Genomic DNA, 6,006 nt, shown 5'->3' with positions numbered 1-6,006 from the left:
AATATTAATTTGAAAAAAAAATATTTATATAAATTTAAATATTTAAAAAAATATACATGTAAAAAATTTTAAATAAATTATTTCTAATGCTCCACCATAATTATCGCTTGTACCTAAACAACAGACTAGAGCTGGTACTCGGATACCGGCCTGAGAACATTATATGATAAGCTTCTACGATCAGGATAAGGGAAGGACCAAAGAGTGTTCTTGCAGCGCGTTGAGCACGTCCAACGTATTCCAATCAGCAAAAAGAGTCATTTAATTAAATGAGCTCCATGCGAATAAAGCTAAAGTATGGGAGGCCTTTTGCAAAATTACGTGTAACCACTTACTATATGACCCTGTGTTCATGATAATTGTGGCCAAATATACGTAAATTAATCTGCTACGTAGAATCTTTTAATCTAATGTTTTTGCATCCAAATGATACTTGCTCTAAGTGCATTTATTAGTGATTTCCTTGTTCACCAATGCTTCCAGTCGCTTTCCCCTTGATTATAACTTACAACATTATGCATGAGCATCACTCATAAGAGTTCATATGGTCTTCGCCATCAATGCAAATTTGAAGAAAAATGCTTAACGAGCAAAGTATTATTGGTCATGCAAAGTGAATTCTCTCAAGTACAGCTGATTTGGTCTTACATCATGAGGTAGACCCAGCTCTCCCATCATTTTTTTTCAAAAATATTGGTCTATCAATTTAAAAAACAAAATCCAAAGTTTTACTTATATGATTTCGCAAAAGTTGTCAATGGATGTTTTTGGAGTTATGTAAGAAATTCTTTTGTCCATTTCTTTAACTGTTTGGTGACAAAAACCTCTATGAAATTTACTCTGTGGAGGCAGAACCCTTCACCAGATTGTTGCTTTTTAATTAATATCGTTGTTTTCAATACGCTATGAACTCAAAAACCATCCGTGTCCTTTTTTTTTTTTTTTTAATATGATGTTCTACCAAAAAAAAAAAAAAAAAAAACTAGCCATATGATAGGTCTTAAAGAACTCCAAAATGTTTGAGGAGGCAAATGGAATTAGCTATCTCTATCCACAACAGTAGTGCGTGATTATTCTTCAACAAAGAAGAGCGTACATCAACCTCACAAATCAAGTGGGAGCAAAGCTTCTTGTGTACTCAAAAGCTAGCTTTTTCCCTGAGAACACATAACTATTGAACCTTATGATTGAATATATTTTTAAATCTAGAATAATGGAACATCATTTGCTGTTCATTTTATTAGAGACTATATTTCCTGACGAAATGTAATAATTAACAATATTATCTTAGCTCTTCTTCTCCTCTTCCTTAAGCCTTTAAAAAAACATTAGCAGAAAAAATTCTTCTGCAATCTTCTCAGACCTTCATTGCATATGCCAAGTTGGTTGATCATCAAAGATGCTCAAAAAATTCGAAAATACCTTGTAACAAGGAATCATTGAGTGGAATGAAAAGCGCATTGTCTCCATCACCTCCTGCCACTCAACTTGTCCTCACAGTTGCGAGATGTTGTGCATGCTTGCCTTTAATAGGCTCAACCTAATAAAAGGAGATTCTTAAAGGAAGAACCATGAGGCAAAGATGGGCATGTGCGTAAGACCAATACTGGACCAGCATCTAACGTTCCTCCAGATGCCAACGAAGGATCTCAGGGACTAATACTTTGGATGCAATGGACTTAAAGCTCTGAAGGTAGGCCTCACCTTTTATGGAGGCCGTCCCTAGGAGGGTTCTCCCTTGGAAAAGTGTTAATGATACACAACTTTTCATTATCGAAAGGAGAGAGAGTGAGCAGGCTTTCATCACTGGGAAGCCTCCCCTAGGGGCGTGGGATTGGGTTCCAACTACGAGGTTGATGTATTATGGGTTCACCCAGACAACGAGACAGTCTTTAGCAGGGCTTTGCTATTTGCCTCAATTCACTTGGTAAGGTGGGTAAATCTCTAATTACTCCAACTTTAAGTGCAGCCTTTTACTACTTGAAAAAGCTAAAGTTGCATTGGGTGCCTAAACCACCACCTCCAAAGGATGGCTGAGGGAGACTAGGATTTTGTATTCACGTGGTTATTAATCATGTATAAATCTAAAAAGTGACCAAAGACATGCATGGCTTGACTTAAAAATGTTTTATTGAGCTGTTGATTTATTCACCTTTTCATTCTTATTATAACTATAATTATATAATATATAATGTTAATTCAAGTGCTATATCTTATATTTGTGAATGGGCAAAATAAGAAAAAGCTAGACATCATTTGTCCAAATCATCATCTACTTTGTTGGTTGGATATGGAAGTTGGTGATTAGCTAAGCAATAGGCAAAGCCAGGCTAACACTCGTATACGGCACCACTTTCCAACTGCCACATCAATCCACTAAACCGAGCGGCAATCTGATGGATGATTGATGGTAGTAGTTTTAGCAAAATTTCATGGCTAGCTCTTGGATTCTTATCAGACATCCTTGACTCTTTGCTCAACATTTTCATCTTGCTTGATAGTATTTTTATTTTTTAATTTGTATATCTTTTTTATTTTATTATGATCAACTTGTGTGTCCTAATGAAAGTTATTACTGCAGCATGCAGCATGGATGTTCTGCTTAGATGTCAAGTTAGAAACCGAGCAACATAGTGGTGTCACATAGTAATGTTTCCATGCGTAATGCATACAAGTCTATTTGCCCCATCAAATAATGGCTCTACTCTAAGAGGCTTCGATGATGGTGGTGGATGCATTTGAGAAAATATGAGGTCTATGACCCTGCAAAAAAAAATTGACCTCATGTGTGTATGCTAATAGGAAAAGTCATATTGACTAGTGAAAAAAGCTAAAATTGACCCTACAATATTAGACACACTCACATAGTTCACCTCTCTCTACCTTTCTCACCACGCCTCTTTATCCTCTCTCTCCTTCTCTCTCATTCTTTATTTTATTTTTATTCATTACTTTTCTATTTATTTTTTAATGCCCCACTCCAACCCCATGATCCCTATCCATCCATCTCTTATATTTAAACCCGATATCAATTTATTTTTATTTTTTATATCCTAATCAATTCAAATACAATAAATAACCGTATGTTCTTCTTGTCTCTCTTCTCAATCTAAATTAGGTATGTCTCTTTTAGCTTCTTTTTTTTTGTAATATTCTTTTAGTTTTTTCTGTCTTCTCTTTTATTCACTCATATCAAATATATATTATTAGAATAAATTTTGGTTAGCCATTATAATTTTAACATTTAATAATATCTTGGATTTTGCTACGGTGCTTCTTTATACTATTTTATTATAAAAAATATTTAAGGTATTACACACTGTCTTTTTATATATAGATTATATTTTTTTAAAAAATAATATATTAATATTATTATTATTTTTCTTCTTTCTCCCCTACAGCTCCTCTATTTTTTTTATTTTATTGATCTGACAAAGCAAAATTTTTGGATCCACCACTGTTGGATAATATATACATTCAATAAGAGTGGGCTACCATCATTGATATTATAAGGTCAAGAATGCCTAAATAATCCAACATATAATTAGGAGAGCAACTTTTATTATAAATAAAGTTGGAATTATATCATATTAACTTCTTAATTTGAACCTAAAATCAGAATCCACGTGCTTTTCTTCCCTTCTCTCGTGTTTTCTGGGGTTAAGAACATCTTAAGCCTACTGATAAATTGAAACTTTTGCACTTATAATGATGGCACAAGGTTGGTATCCTTCATGTGGTTGTCCATTGTGACAAGTTACCAATCCATTCTCTCACCTCCACCCCTTTCACACATGATCACAAATTATTAGTGACCTCTACTCATCACATCATTTCACAAACTTGAATGGTTGGATGCACCCGCAGGCAAGATCCAGAGTCACCGGCCGACTTGTTTCCGGCATCACGACAAGCTCACAGGAACAACATTTGAAATGAAAAAGGCTTTGGGACCAGCACTGCTCGGATAGCACTCACAACGCAGACCGCCGACCAGCTCCAATGGACACACACATCCACTTGTCTTCTTCTCTCGATCTCTTCAAAGGCCAATCCAAGAGCACATCATGTTACGTGGTGTGAAAGGCCACTTGTCTTCTTCTCTCTATCTCTTCAAAGGCCAATCCAAGAGCACATCATGTTACGTAGTGTGAAAGGCCTAATGAAAAGTGAATAGATTGAATTAGATAATAGAAGAAAAAAAGAGCCATCCTTCTGCGTGTGAAACAAAGGCATGGGGTTGTGATCACTCGACCTTTATGGCCCCCCTCTCTCTTTTTAGATGCTTTGCCAACCACAATCCTTTGCTCATATTCTCTCCACGCACTCAAATTTTCTGATGTTGATGTCATGAGCTCGCGTAGAACCACCGCTTCCCTCCCTCTCCACATATCTTTACGTAGCAAAGCCCCCTAGGGGTGCGTCTCAAAAGCTGCAAGATAGTGAGGACCCACCCTTGTTTTTGTCCTCTCCCTCTCAATGAAGATTCTTCTCTCCTTCATCAAGTGATCATCCTCGATATCATTCTGATCTCCTTTTGAGCCCTCTTTGGACCACCGCTGCTACTACAATAATTAACCCTAGTAGAGCTTAGAGGAGAGGTGGCTCCACTAGCCTGTAAGATTCATTGCATGGATGACCTCTCTCTATCTCTCTCTCTCTCTCCCTCTCTCTCATGTTATATTAACTCAGGTCAACTCTAACCATCAGTACAACAATCACTAGTTTCTCTTTTTTTGGTAGAACATCACTAATGTCTCTTTCATTACTTTTCTTTTTTCGTGCTTCTCAGAGCATGATTTTTTCAACTAGATTGATGGGGGCTTTGTTTGTTGTCTTCTCTATTTGGTGTCATTGTCATGGTTCTTTTCTCTCGTAAGTGCCAACTCCCTTGTCTTCAATCATGTCAATGCCTACGATAAGAGTTAGGTTGCAAGGATTGGAAGCCACAAATCGAAGTCCAGGTAGGGTTGCCAAGGTGTTATTGTTTGCAGTCATTTCCCTTTGCGCCCTTTTCTCTGTCTGGGCGGTTGGATTTGAGATAAGGGTGGCATGAATGATTGGTTATTATTCTGGCGGCTTTCTCAAGTCTCATCACTCTGTGTAGAGAGAAAAGGTGGGCTACAACGTTGACATCATTGAGTGGATTCCCCTGTCCTGAATAGATCATTAGTAAAAGGTAATCTATGCCCATATGTAAGATTAATCGTACCAACGTTTCAGTTGGTCTCTGAGAGGGCCAGATTTTAGATTGTTGGCGGGCCAATTCTTGGTAGTCCATCTTGTCACGGTTCATTCGGCTGGGTTTTGCTGTCCCTTCCTCGCATATCAGACATAGGTCAACCGGATATGGGCTTCAAGCAAAATATTGAGAGGATTCTGGTGTGACCAAAACCTAAGCTAGTCCAAAAGAGGAGCCAAGCTCAATATACTAGGCTTGATAGGTACTTGGTGAACAGCCAAAGGTCAATTTGAATCAGGCTTGCTAAGGTATCTATGTTTGTAGCACGCTGAAATAATTGTATTAACAGATTTAGTTGAAAGATTGAAAATTAGGATATGTATTATCTGATCGAAATCTTTCTTCTTAAAAGTTTTGCGTATGTAGAAAATGTTTAGATCAAATTAATTAACTCATCACCAATTATTACCAAACAGGTCGATCAGTTAAGAAATTGGTTAATCAGATAACCGGGGTTTGGGTTAAAATTTATGACCAGATCATATGATTACCCAAATATAATTAGCCACTTATCATTGATGCAAGAGGCCACATGGAGATATTTTTTGCTGCTAAAACTAAAAGACTACCTAAAAGAAGCTTTTCTGGCAATGAACACTCTCGCTTTCTTTCATAACAGCATGAAGATAACTTCAGTTGCCGCATAATTATGATTCAAACTTGTGAACCATAGTACCTCTAGCTACTGTATGTTAGTAACTTTGTATCTTCAGTGGTTCATGTCTGCAGTAAAAGACTTGTAATTGTTTCTCTATCCTTATATT

The sequence above is a fragment of the Elaeis guineensis genome, chromosome 4 (assembly GCF_000442705.2).
Source record: "Elaeis guineensis isolate ETL-2024a chromosome 4, EG11, whole genome shotgun sequence".
NCBI classification, from domain to species: Eukaryota; Viridiplantae; Streptophyta; class Magnoliopsida; order Arecales; family Arecaceae; genus Elaeis; species Elaeis guineensis.
The sequence above is the reverse complement of the archived record's forward strand: the minus strand, read 5'-3'. Positions refer to the sequence as shown.